Source organism: Macaca mulatta, chromosome X, assembly GCF_049350105.2.
Source record: "Macaca mulatta isolate MMU2019108-1 chromosome X, T2T-MMU8v2.0, whole genome shotgun sequence".
NCBI classification, from domain to species: Eukaryota; Metazoa; Chordata; class Mammalia; order Primates; family Cercopithecidae; genus Macaca; species Macaca mulatta.
This window is the reverse complement of record NC_133426.1, coordinates 87,645,102-87,659,583: the sequence shown is the minus strand read 5'-3', so window position 1 is coordinate 87,659,583 and position 14,482 is coordinate 87,645,102.

Sequence of the window (14,482 nt, the reverse complement as noted above, 5' to 3'; positions counted from 1 at the left end):
ATCAACACACATGTGCATAATGAGAACAGCAACGCAAAAGAGAAAGAAATAGAATGATTATTTGAAGAAATAAAACAACACAAATTTGATAAAATACATGAATCTACACATCCAAAAACTCAGCAGACTTTAAGTAAGATACATTCAAAGAGATTCACAAGGAAATACATTATAATCAAACTGTCAAAAGCTAAAAACAGAAGGGGAATCTTGAAAGCAGCAAGAGAATTGAATCATCGAATACAAGGAATCCTCAATAAGAACAACAGCCAATTTCTCATCACAAACCACGAAGTCAAGAAAGCAGTGAGATAACATATTTAAGGTGTTAAAAGAAAAATAAAACATGTCAAGCAAGAATTCTAAAAACAATATTTCATAAATGAAGGATGAATTAAGACATACCCAGGTAAACAAATGTTGAGACAAAGTTTATTGCCAATAAGTCTGCCATATAACAAATGTCAAAGGGGGTCATTTAGGTTCAAATAAAATGACACCAGACTTCATTAAAAAGACTAGACTTGATTTAAAATACAAATGCATAAAAAATAAATCAGTTATTGATTACACAATGTAGAAAGATGTAATTTGTGATGAGAACAACAAGATAAAGAGGGGAGATGACAGAGCTATATAGGCGCAAAGTTTTTATATGCTACTGAGGACAAGGTTATATCAATTAAGACTACATTGTTATAAATTGAGAATGTGAATTATAATTCCCATGGTAATCACTAAGAAAATATTTTTTAAATATACATGAAAGGCAATGAGAAAGGAATCAAAATTCCCTATAATACAATTAAAAAAAAACAAACAAAAACAAATGAAGGCACTAATGAAGAGATGAGGGACAGAAATGCTATAAAATTTATCAAAACAAAAACAAAAATGTCAGAGGTTTTATTTATCAGTAATTACTTCTAAATGTAAGTGAATTAAACTCTCAAATCAATAGGAAAAATTGGCAGAATGGATTAAAAACATGGTCCATCCGGGCGTGGAAAAATGGCTGACTAGAAGTGGCTAGTCTGAGTCACTTTCACGGAGAGATGAAAGAGTGGCAAATAAACACTAGCTCTTTGCCGGGCGCGGTGGCTCAAGCTTGTAATCCCAGCACTTTGGGAGGCCGAGACGGGCGGATCACGAGGTCAGGAGATCGAGACCATCCTGGCTAACACGGTGAAACCCCGTCTCTACTAAAAAATACAAAAAAACTAGCCGGGCGAAGTGGCGGGCGCCTGTAGTCCCAGCTACTCGGGAGGCTGAGGCAGGAGAATTGCGTAAACCCAGGAGGCGGAGCTTGCAGTGAGCTGAGATCCAGCCACTGCACTTCAGCCTGCGCGACAGAGCGAGACTCCGACTCAAAAAATAAATAAATAAATAAAATAAAATAAACACTAGCTCTTCAACTGGAACATCCAAGTGGACAAAATGGGATTCATCAAGGAAACAAAACAATCCACAGAGAACGGAGAAGAGTAAGACGGGACAACTCGCCAGGGAATGGCATCCTTGGGCTCAGGAGATCCCGTGTGAGCCCCCACCCCAACGACCGACCCACCCCCCCACCCCCACGACCCACCCCCACCCCCACCCCCACTCCCAGGCCTCCAGATCAACACAGAGAGCTACCAGGACTCTTGGCAGGGCTGCTGCTCAGGCGCACATGGAGTTCCAGAAGCCTTGGATCCCTAGGAAGCCTGGAACCAGTAGCTGCAGCTCATGCAATGGAGGAGGGCAGGCTCTCTCAGACACACCCAGGAAAGGGGCCAAATCCATGGGGTTGAGCAGGGACAGACTGCAGGCCTCTGCCCGGCATCTTGCAGAATAAGAACCACTGGCCTGGATGCTAGTGAGGCCACCCCAGCCCTATATAAGTCTTTGGGCCAAGAGCTCCGTGCACTTCCCTGGGACAAAGCTCTCAGAGGGAGAAGCAGGCAGTCATTTTTGTTGCTCTGCAACTCTCACTCCTGTTGCCCTCAGGCTCAGGAAGGTGTGCAGTGATTAGGGACTAATATGGATCCCCCAGCACAGTGCAGCTGCCTTATGGAAAAGTAGTCACACTGCCTTCCATGTGGGTCCCCCACACTGCTACTACTCACTGGGAACGGCCTAAGGACCTGGGACCCGAGCCACATCCTGCCTGGGCTCTCCGGCTGTTAGTAGTTCTGCACTTCCCTGGAACAGAGCTTCCAGAGGGAGAAGTCAAGGAGAAGCCAGCCTGCAATTTTGCTTCTGCAGCCCTTGCTTCTGTTGCCCTCAGGCTTGAGAGGGTACACAGTGATTACAGCCTAATGGATACCCACAGCATAGCACAGCTGTGTCAAGGAAAAGCAGCCAGACTGTTTTGCCCGTGAGTCCTCCACTTCTGCTACTCTTCACCAAGCAGTGCCTCTCTACCTAGGCACCAAGCACAACCACCCTGTCCCGGCATCAACACTTCAGTCGGTGGTGCCTCTGCATTTATTTGAGGAGAAAATTCCAGAAACAACTCACAGCCACTCTGCCATTGCAGCTGCTTACTGTCCTTCCTTACTGTAAGCTTCCTTACTGTCCTTGGGCTGGGGAAAAAACAAAGGGCCTGATTGCTATGCTGGAACCCCCAGCATGCCATGCCACTATATGGAGAGAGGTCCAGTCTCTCTTCCCTGTGACCCTCCAACCCCCAGTCCTCACCAGGCAGGGCCCTCAACACAGAACCATAGAATTGTCACCCCACTCCTAGCTGAGCATTCAGCCACTGTGATCCTGACCCGCCTCTAGTGGCTTTGTGTTTCCCTGGGGACAGGCTCATAGAGGCAACCAACATCCAGCAGTAGGTCTGCCCCTGATACCCTCAGACTAAAGAAGAAACAGAGCCTGAGAGCTTTGATGGTGCTTCCAGCAAGACACAGTCACCCCACAGGGAGAGGAGCCCAGTCTCTTCTCCCTGTGAGCCCTCAGCTCAGGCCAGCAGCACAGCTGCCCCACTCCTGGCTGAACATGCCCAGTAGCAGTGGCTCTTCATTTTTCTGAGGTGGAGTTTCCAGAGGCACCCCAAAGCACCTCTGCACTGCTGCCAATGGTACTGCCCTTACTACCCTTGGACTGGGGAAGGAGAAAAGAATCTGCATGCTTTAACCACACCTCCAACAAGCAGCAGCTGCCCTAAGGAACAGAGGCCAGTTTGTCTCCCCATGAACCCCCCAACCACTGCTTATCATCAGACAGGGCTCTCCAGCTTGGGCCTACAATGCAGCCTCCCCACCCCAGGTCAGTCACACCTATTGACAGTAGCTCTGCATTTCTCTGGGGTGAATCCCCAAGAAACAAGCAAAAAGCCCTCTGCCACAGCCATTGCCAAGTTCCCTCTCCCTGCTGGATCAAAGCTGGGAAAGAAACATAAACCCTATTCGCCCCAGGGCTGCAGTGTGCGGCTCTGGACTGCCAAGCCAAGATCTGGAGTCAGCACTCAAGTGAGAGAGGAGTCCACACTTTCAAAGAATCTGAAAGGGAGAATGGCTGCAATTATGAGGAAATGCATAGGAACCACGTAGCTGAGCAAGAGCCTACCTGCTGGCCATTACACTTAAGTGTTATCACTGGATCAAGCCTGCCTTTAAACACCAGAAACACTTTGCTATTATGACCCCCTGTGAAGCCAAGGAAGATAACTCAGCAACAAATAAGGACGCCACACAAAGCTGTAGCCCTCTGAAAATATCGAGAAAAGAAGTTAATAGACTGTACTCAAATTATACCACACTGAAAGGAACATCAGTCCACACCGATGAGAAAAAACAAAACAAAACAAAACAAAAACAAAAAACAGTGCGGTAACTCTGGCAACCCAAAAAGCCAGAGTGTCTTCTTCCTTCCAAATGATTGCACTACTTCCTCAGCAAGGGTTCTTACCCAGGCTAAAATGGCTGAAATGTCAGAAATAGAACTCAGAATATGGAGAGGAATGAAGATCACTGACATTCAGGAGAAAGTTGAAACCCCATCCAAAGAATCTAAGGATTAGAATAAAAAGATACAGGAGCTGACAGACCAAATGGCATTATAAGAAAGAACCAAACTGATCAGATAGAGCTGAAAAACACACTAAAAGAATTTCATAATGAAATCACAAATATTAACAGCAGATTACAAGATGAGAAAAGAATTGCAGACTTAAAGACGGGTTTTCTGAACTAACTCAGTCAGACAATGGTAAAGAACAAAGAATAAAAAATGATTAACAAAACCTCCAAGAAATATGGGCTTATGCAAAGAGAGCAAATCTATGACTCATTGGCATCACTGAAAGAGAAAGAGAAAAAGCAAGCAACTTGGAAAACATATTTCAAAATATTGTCAATGAAAATTTCCCCTGCCTCACTAGAGAGGCCAATATTGAAATTCAGGAAATGCAGAGAACCCTTGCAAGATATTACCAAAAAAGACCATCCACAAGATACCTAGTCATCAGATTCTCCAAGGTTGAAATGAAAGAATAAATGTTAAAGGCACCTAGAAAGAAGGGACAGGTTACCTACAAAGGGAACCCCATCAGGATAACAGCAGACCTTTCAGCAGAAACCCTAAAATCCAGAAAAGTTTGGGGACCTATATTCAACATTCCTAAAGAAAATAATTTCCAACCAAGAATTTCATATCTAGCCAAACTAAACTTAATAAGTGAAGGAGAAATAAGATTCTTTTCAGACAAGCAAATGCTAAGGGAATTTGTAACCAAAAGACTTACCTTAAAAGAGGCCCCTAAATGAGTGCTAAATATGGAAAGGAAAGACTATTACCAAACACTACCAAAGCACAGTTATATACATAGACCATTGAAACTATAAAGCAACCACACAAAAATCACTGCATAATAACCAGCTGACAAACTGATGACAGGATAAAATCCACACATGTCAACATTAAACTTGAATATAATTGGGCTAAATGTACCAATTAAAAGGCACAAAATATCAAGCTGTAAAAAGAAGTATGACCCAATGGTACGCTGTGTTCAAAAGACACATTTTACATGCAGTAATACCCATAGGCTCAAAGTAAAGGGATGGAGAAAATTACACCAAGCAAATGGAAAACAGAAAAAAGAAGGGGCTGCAATTGTAATTTCAGACAAAACAGACTTTAAACCAACAAAGATAAAAAAAGACAAAGAAGGGAATTACCTAATGGTAAAGGGTTCAATCCAACGAGAAGACCTAAGTATCTTAAATATATATGCACTCAATGCAGGAGAAGCAAGATTCATAAAAAAAAGTTTTTAGAGATCTTTAAGGAGATGTAGACTCCCACACAATAACAGTGGGGGATGGTAACACCCCACTGACAGTATTAGACAGATCACTGAGGCAGAAAATTAACGATATTCAGGACCTGAACTCAGCACTGGATCAAATGAAACTGAGACATCTATGGAACTCTCCACCCAAAAACCACAGCATATACATTCTTCTCAATACCACATGGCACATACTCTAAAAATGATAACATAATCAAGTCTTCTCAGCAAGTGCAAAATAACTGAAATCATAACAGAGAATCTCTCAGACCACAGTACAATCAAATTAGAAATCAGACTGAGAAATTCACTTAAAACCATACGATTACGTGGAAATTGAATAACCTGCTCTTGAATGACTTTTGGGTAAATAACACAATTAAGGCAGAAATCAAGAAATTATTTAAAACGTATGAAAATAAAGATACAACATACCAGAATCTCTGGGACAGAGCTAAAGCAGTGTTTAGAGAGAAAGTTATAGCAGTATACAGCCACATCAAAAAGTCAGAAAGATCTCAAATTAATAATCTAACATCACACATAGAAGAACTAGAGAAACAAGAACAAACAACACCAAAGCAGGAAGAAGACAATAACCAAAATCAGAGCTGACTTGAAAGGAATTGGGACACAAAAACATACAAAAGATAAATGGATCCAGGGACCAGTTCTTTGAAAGAACTCATAAGATAGATAGATCACTAGTTAGACTGATAAAAAAGAAGAAAGAGCCAAATAAACACAATTGGAAATGACCAAGGGGACATTTATCATTGACCACACAGAAATACTAAAACCCTCAGAGACTACTAAGAACACAAGTATGCACACAAGATGGAAAACCTAGAAGAAATGAATACATTCCTGGAAACATACAGGCTCTGACTACTGAATCAGGAAGAAATTGAAACCCTGAACAGGCCAACAAGTTCTGAAATTGAATCAGTAATTAAAAACCTACTAACCAGAAGCCCAGAACCAGGGAAATTTACAGCCAAATTCTACCAGATGAATAAAGAAGAGCTGGTACCATTCCTACTGATATTATTCCATAAAACTGTGGAGGAGAGATTCTTCCCTGAGTCATCCTATGAGCCCAGAATTATCCTGATACGAAAACCTGGCAGAGAAACAACAACAACAATGAAACTTCAGTCCAATATCCTTGACGAACACAGACACAAATTCCTCAACAAAGTACTAGCAAACTGAATCCAGCAGCACATAAAAAAGCTAATCCACCACAATCAAGTAGGCTTGATCCCTAGGATGTAAAGTTGGTTCAACATACACAAATCAATAAATATGATTCATCACATAAACAGAACTACAACCAAAAATGACCTTGTCATCTCATAGATGCAGAAAAGGAGTTTGATAAAATCCAACATCCCTCCATGTTAAACACCTTTAACACACTAGGCATTGAATGAACACACTTCACAATAATAAGAGCCACCTATGACAAACACACAACCAACATCATACTAAATGGGCAAAAACTGGAAGCATTCCCCTTAAGAACTAGAACAAGAAAAGGATGCAATCTCTCAACTCTCTTATTCAACATAATACTGTAAGTCCTGTCCTGAGTAACCAGGCAAGAGGAAAAAAATAAAAATAAAGGTCATCCAAAAGGGAAGTCAAACTATCCCTGTGTGCAGATTATATGATTCTATATTTAGAAAACCCCATAGTCTCTGACCAAAAGCTCCTTGTAAAGATAAACAACTTCAGTAAAGTTTTGGGATACAAAATTAATGTATAAAATTCAGTAGCATTCCTATACACCAACGACATCCAAACAAAAAGCCAAATCTAGAACACAATCCCATTCATAATAGCCACAATAAATGGTGCTGGGATAATTGACTAACCATATGCAGAAAATTCAAACAGGACTCCTTCCTTACACAATATGCAAAATCAACTCAAGATGAATTAAGGACTTAAATGTAAAACCTAAAACTATAAAAAGGCTAGAAGATAACCTAGGAAATACAATTCTGGACATAGGACCTGGCAAAGATTTCAGGAAGATGTGAAAAGCAATTGCAACAGAAATACAAATTTATAAATGGGACCTAAATAAAGAACTTCTGCACAGCAAAAGAAACTATCGACAGAGTAAAGAGGCAACCTATTAAATTGGAGAAAATATTAGCAAACTATGCATCAGACAAAGGTCTAATATACAGAATCTATAAGGAACTTAAATTAACCAGCAACATACGTCCAGGTGCTGTGGCTCATGCCTGTAATCCCAGCACTTTGAGATGCAAAGGTGGGAGGATCCCTTGAGCCCAGGAGTTTCAGATCATTTTGAGCAACATGGTAAAATCTGGTCTGTACAAAAAATACAAAAATTAGCCATGTGTGGTGGCCTGCAGTTGTAGAACCAGCTACTCAGGAGGTTTATGTGGTAGGGTCACCTGAGCCCGGGGAGGTGGAGGCTGCAGTGAGCCAAGATCACACCACTGCACTCCAGTACTCCAGCCTGAGCAGGAAAGTAAAACCCTATATCAAAAAAAAAAAAAAAAAAAAAAAAAAAAAAAAAGGCAAAAACCAAACAACCCTATTAAAAGGTGGACAAAGGACATGAACAGAAATGTTTCAAAAGAAGACATACACATGGACAATAAGGATATGATGGAAAGCTCCACATCACTAATCAGTAGAGAAATGCATATCAAACCCCAAATAATATTCCATCTTGCACTAGTCAAAAAGGCTATTTTTAAAATGGAAAAGAAAAAATGATCCTATATCTAGAAAACCCCATCGTCTCAGCCTAAAAACTCCTTAAGCTGATAAACAACTTCAGCAAAGTCTCAGGATACAAAATCAATATGCAAAAATCACAAGCATTCCTATACACCAACAACAGACAAGCAGGGAGCCAAATCATGAATGAACTCCCATTCACAATTGCTACAAAGAGAATAAAATACTTAGAAATAGAGTGAAAAGGGGAAATGAAAGACTTCTTCAAGGAGAACTACAAACCACTGCTCAGGGAAATAAGAGAGGAAACAAACAAATGAAAAAAGCATTCCATGATCACAGATAGAAAGAATCAATATCTTGAAAATGGCTGTACTGCCCAAATTTATAGGTTCAATGCTATTTCCATTAAATTACCACTGACATTCTTCACAGATTTAGAAAAAAAAAAAAACTTTAAAATTCATATGGAACTAAAAAGAGCCTGTATAGCCAAGACAATCCTAAGCAAAATGAACAAAGCTGGAGGTATTATGCTACCTGACTCAAACTATACTACAAGGCTACAGTAACCAAAACAGTATGGTACTGGTACAAAAACCAGACACATAGACTAATGGAACAGAATAGAGATCCCAGAAATAAGACCGCACATCTAAAACGATTTGATCTTCAACAAACCTGACAAAAACAATCAATGGGGAAAGGATTCCTTATTTAATAAATGGTGCTGGGAGAGCTGGCTAGCCATTTGCAGAAAACTGAAACTGGACCCCTTCCTTAAACCTTATTTTAAAGAAAAACCTCAAGATGGATTAAAGACTTAAAAGTAAAACCCATAACTATAAAAACTCTAGAAGAAATTCTAGGCAATACCATTCAAGACATAGGGAAGGGCAAATGTTTCATGGCAAAGACAACAAAAGCAATTGCAACAAAAGCAAAAATTGACAAATGGGATCTATTTAAACTAAAGAGCTTCTGCACAGCAAAATAAACTATCATCAGAGTGAACAGACAATCTACAGAATGGGAGAAAATGTTTTCAATCTATCCATCTAACAAAAGTCTAATATTCAGAATCCACAAGAAACTTAAACAAATTCACAAGAAAGACACAAACGACCCAATTAAAAAGTGGGCAAAGGACATGAACAGAACCTTCTCAAAAGAAGACATATATGCAGCCAACAAACATATGAAAAAAAGCTCAACATCACTGATCATTAGAGAAATGTAAATCAGAACCGTAATGAGATATTATATCCCGCCAGTAAGAATGACGATTATTAAAGAGTCAAGAAACAACAGATGCTGGCGAGGCTGCATTTCTCTATGTTTTACTTTATCTCTGGCTAAGATATCTATTTTTTAACTGATAAATAAAAATTATATATATTTATGGTATATATGATGATTTCTTAAAGATGAATTTTCTGGTTTGGTTCTGGGTTTTCTGGAATTTTTTCTCTAATCAAATTAAAGATATCACAGACTCTCTTTCAAGTGGTAAACAGGGCACTCTGTCCATGGCATGATGTGTCAATAGAGATATGCAAAATTTGACCATTGGATACTTCTAATTAAATACTTATAAAGGCAAGGTTCTGGGTTACCTTGTATTTGATAGCTTAGGACATTTTTTGTCAAACTAGTGGTTATAATGACATTGACAGGCTACTCCTAACTGCACTGGAGAAAGTAGGACAAGCAAAAAGAAGTTTCATTAAATTTATTTTCCAATTACAGTCTTTATGGGGAGATAGATATACATGCTTATAAATACGTATATAGTGACTGATGTAGATAAAGTCTTATATACTTATAGATCTATATTTACTTATTTATTGAGTCATGATTTAAGGTACACTTCTCACTGGAGATCATAACCAAAAAGTTTGAAGGCCATTATTATAATGGGTTGAAAATAAATGACTCAAGTTAAGGCTACTTTACATTATTTCAGATTGTGTACGTGAAGGGTGTGACAAGCTAAAGAACATTTGGGACCCGGAGTTTTCTGACTCCCTCCCTTCTATGTCAAGAATACTTAGCTGAGACTTTATTTCAGGTTAATTTTGAAAACTAATAGCGTTGTGTACAGCATATCTAACACAGAATAAGTGCTTGTAATGGTAGCAGTCCAAAGGATAAATAGTATATTTCATTTATTTATCCATAGATAGTCTCTTGTAGTATCACTTGCCTGATTTAATGATCCAATATGAAATCTGCTTATTTTAAAGTACATTAAAAATGAATCACTAGTTTGTTATATATATGAAGTCCATTGGCATAGTTCAGGGAAATATCAGTCTATGACACTTTGTGTTTGAAAAATAGATATGGTATCTGAGTTGAAAAAATATATTTTAAATTATGAATATATAATATTTACAGTTCCTTTAGGCAGAAACATTTGTTCCTCAAGTGTAATGGCTTTCAAACTGTTCTTTAAAAAGGCTTAGGGTGTCCCAAGAGTTACTTGGTGCTTGAGATGGAGTGGGGGAGAGAACAAATACACACACACACTTATTTCACTCAGAAAAGCTTCACTTACAAATATTTCATACTGGGCTTATATATTGTTCAAATAAATAACTCTTTCTGGTGTTTTCTAAGACACTAATCGTAATCAGGGTGGATTAGCATTGAAAACAGAAATGCACATTTTTCAAGAAAATCTTGAAGTATGCACTTTATAGTAATTTTCCTGTTACTTCAGAAAATTTCTCTTTCAAGATGACCTTAAAAGACATATAGTAGAAATACCACTGGATTGAGTAAGAAGTGCCAGAATTATTCTTCCTTTGCATGCTACAAGTTTTGAGTCCTGGGGTATCATTTGATTTTTCTATATTTCAGTTTCCTTGTTGGTAAAATGAGGTTGTCTAGACTAGATTGAAGTAGCAAATAGGTTTTAACTCCTGTGCCAGATGTAATGACTGGTAGCATCTTCCTAAAGTAATGTGTTCAGAAGAATTCTGAGACTCCATAGGAAAGCTCACTATAATAATTTAAACAGTATCTGGCACAGACAAGGGAATAAGTGTGGAAGCTTTTATGCAAGATATTTTATATCCCTGGGCCAGATGATCTCTTAAATTCCCTTCCAACTGTAAACAATGTAACATACTTTAAATAAAAAGAGCAAGGAACACATCAAATAAAATGTAAAGCACATTAATAAATGACAAAGAACATTTACTACTATAAGAATAGCACCAAGCCTTTCATGAAGAATCCTCCCCCATGTCCCAAACACCTTTCACTAGGCCCCTCCTCCCAACACTGCCACACTGGGGACCAAATTTCAAAGTGTTGTGGTGGGACCAAACCAATCATCCAAATGATACCCAAACCAAAGCATTCTCCCCCCTCCCCCCCGCCGCTCAACTCATGTTCTTCTCACATATGTCATTTCATCTCAGTAGTCTCAAAAGTCTTAATTTGCTCCAGCATTAACTCTAAAGTCCAAAATCCAGTCTCACTCAAGACTCAGGCAAGTTCCTTCCAGCTACGAGCCTATAAAATAAAAAGCAAGTTTTTCGCTTCCAAGATATAATGGTGGGACAGACATTTGGTAGACTTTCCCATTCCAAAAGGGAGAAAAAGGCCAAAATAAAAATGATAAGCCCCATATAAATCTGAAATCCAGCAGGGCAGACACGCAGAAATAAATCCCCCCCCCCTTTTTTTTTTTTTTTTTTTTTTTTTTTTTTTTGAGACAGAGTCTTGCTCTGTCACCCAGACTGGAGTACAGTGGCATGATCATGGCTCACTGCAGCCTCAATCTCCTGGACCCTACTGACCCTCCTACCTCAGCATCTTGAGTAACTAGGATCACAGGTGTGTGCCACCATGCCAGGCTAATTTGTTTTACTTTTCACAGAGACAGGGTCTCCCCATGTTGCCCAGGATAGTCTTTAACTCCTGGGCTCACGTGACCTTATCGCCTTGGCCTTTCAAACTGCTGGGATTACATTACATCCTAAAGCTCCAGAACAATCTCCTTTGACATCGATGTCCTACATCTTGGGCACACTGGTGTGAGGGGTGGGCTCCCAAGACCCTGGGAAGACCTGCCAACATAAGTTTCCAGGATGTAGCCCACGTGACTGCTCTCACAGGTTGGAGTGTTGAATGCCTGTGACTTTTCCTAGCTGGTATTGCACACCGCTTGTGGCTCTATCATTCTGGGGGCCCAGTGGTGGCTCTGCCCCTATGGCTCCATTACGTAGTGCCCTAGTAGCAGTTTCCTGTGGTGGCTCCACCCTGTAGCGAGTTTCTGGATGGGCTCCCAGGCTTTCAGATACATCCTCTGAAATCTAGGTGGAAGCCACCTGGCCTCCATGACTCTTGCATTCTAGGCACTTGTAGACTTAGTACCATGTGGAAACTATCAAGGCTTACTACTTGGGCCTTCTGGAGCAGTGACCTGAGCCATACCTGAGGCTGTTAAAGTGATGGCTGCTCTACCCAGAGTGGTTGAGAATTGGGGAGCAGCATCGTGAGTTGATGTAAGGCAGTGGTGCCCCAGGATTATCCTAGAAAACCATTCCGCCCTCCCAGGCCTCTGGGCTCGTGTTGGAAAGGACAGCCATGAAGATCTTCAAATGCCAGTGTAGCCTTCTTCTAATTGTTTTGACTATTTGCACCTGTCTCCCTTTTAGCCATGCTAACTTCTTTAGCAACAGGTTGCTCAGCCAGTCTTGATTCCTCTCCTGAAAATTCCTTTTTATTCTCTACCACAAGGCCAGGCTATGAAATTTCCAAATGTTTATGATCTGCTTCGTTTTTAATTATAAATTCTGGCTCTTAGGTCATTCCTTTGCTGCCTTAACTAATCATAAGCTATTAAAAGTAACCACACTAATTCTTGAGCACTTTGCTGTTTAGAAATTTCTTCCATCAGATATGCTAGGTCATAATTCTTAGGTTTCGCCTTCCACAAAGCTGTAGATCATAGACACAATGCAGCCAAATTCTTTGCAACTTTGTAACAAGAGTGACATTTGTTCTACTTTTCAAATAAATACTCATTTTTATCTGAAATCTCATCAGAATGTCCTTTATTGTCTATCACTACCACTTACCCAATCTCTAAAAAGTTGCAAACTTACCCTCATTTTTTTAGTCTTCTTTTGAGTACTCACCAAAAGTACCCTAATGCTCCCATCGCTGCAATACCATCTCCTTCTAGCCTGCTCTTTCAAACTCTTCCAACTTCTGCCCTTTACCCAGTTCAAAGCCACTTCCCCATTTTCAGGTATCTATAACAACCCACTCCTTGGTACCAATTTTATGCCTTAGTTAATTCATTGTTGCCATAACAGAATACCTGAGGCTGAGTAATTTATAATGAAAAGAGGTTTATTTACTTCTCAGTTTTGCATGATGGGAAGTTCAAGGGCGTGGCTTTGGCTTCTGTTGAGGGATTTCATACTATGTGGTCATAACATGGCAGAGAAGGTCAAAGGGGAAATAGACATGTACAAAGAGGCAAAACCCAAAGGACATTATGGCTTATATTAACAGCCCAGTTTTGAGGTAATGAACCCATTTCCATGAGAACTAAACTAATCCATTCCCATAAGAAATAATTCAGTCTCACCAGAGAGAGAACTCATTGACTACTATCAAAATGGCACTAAGCCATTCATGATGGGTCATCCCTCATGATCTAAACACCTCTCACTAGTCTCCACTTCTCAACACTGCCACATTGGAGGTTAAATTTCAAGATCAGTTTTGTTAGGAACAAACAAACCATATCCAAACCATAGCAATCAGTTTCTAAAAGTAGACATAATGTTTTGTTCACAATAGTATTCTCATTCTCTAACAAAGTGCCTGCTACATAGTATACAGTTAAAAATATGGGTGAAATCAGTGAATAATTATAATCACTATTGACAGTAGCACTTTACAGCTTAAACGTTACAAAATGTACAGAATTTGATTTTTAGACTGAGTTTTTTGATGACCCAGAATGTCTTCTTCCTTAATTATATATTCCCAAAGCATAGCATGGTGGCAGATACATTGTAGGAAACAACAAAGAAAAGTAGAATTGAGTTGAAATGTCCATTGGCCATTAACCAATATCCCATTTGCTGAGGAGTCAGTCATTAAACCAGATGCTAATTTGTGTTTTTCCCACCTCCACTCCAAGCTAGTTATTATAAATTTAGTAAACACACGCTTCCCCAATTCTTCCACTTAACACTTTACTAACACTTAGAAATAGTTTATATCACATGTGATCTGTATATATTTCCAATATATATAGTAAAAAAAAAACTGAAAGGAAATAAAACTATCCATTATTTCGTTCAAGTATCATCAACATAAACAAACCTGTTTGATTATTTTAACTGACTTCACCTCTTCTAGCCAGTCCAGAAACTGCCAGTCCAATTCTTCATTTCACTTATTTTTACTGATGGAGCTGATAAAACCAACATAAGT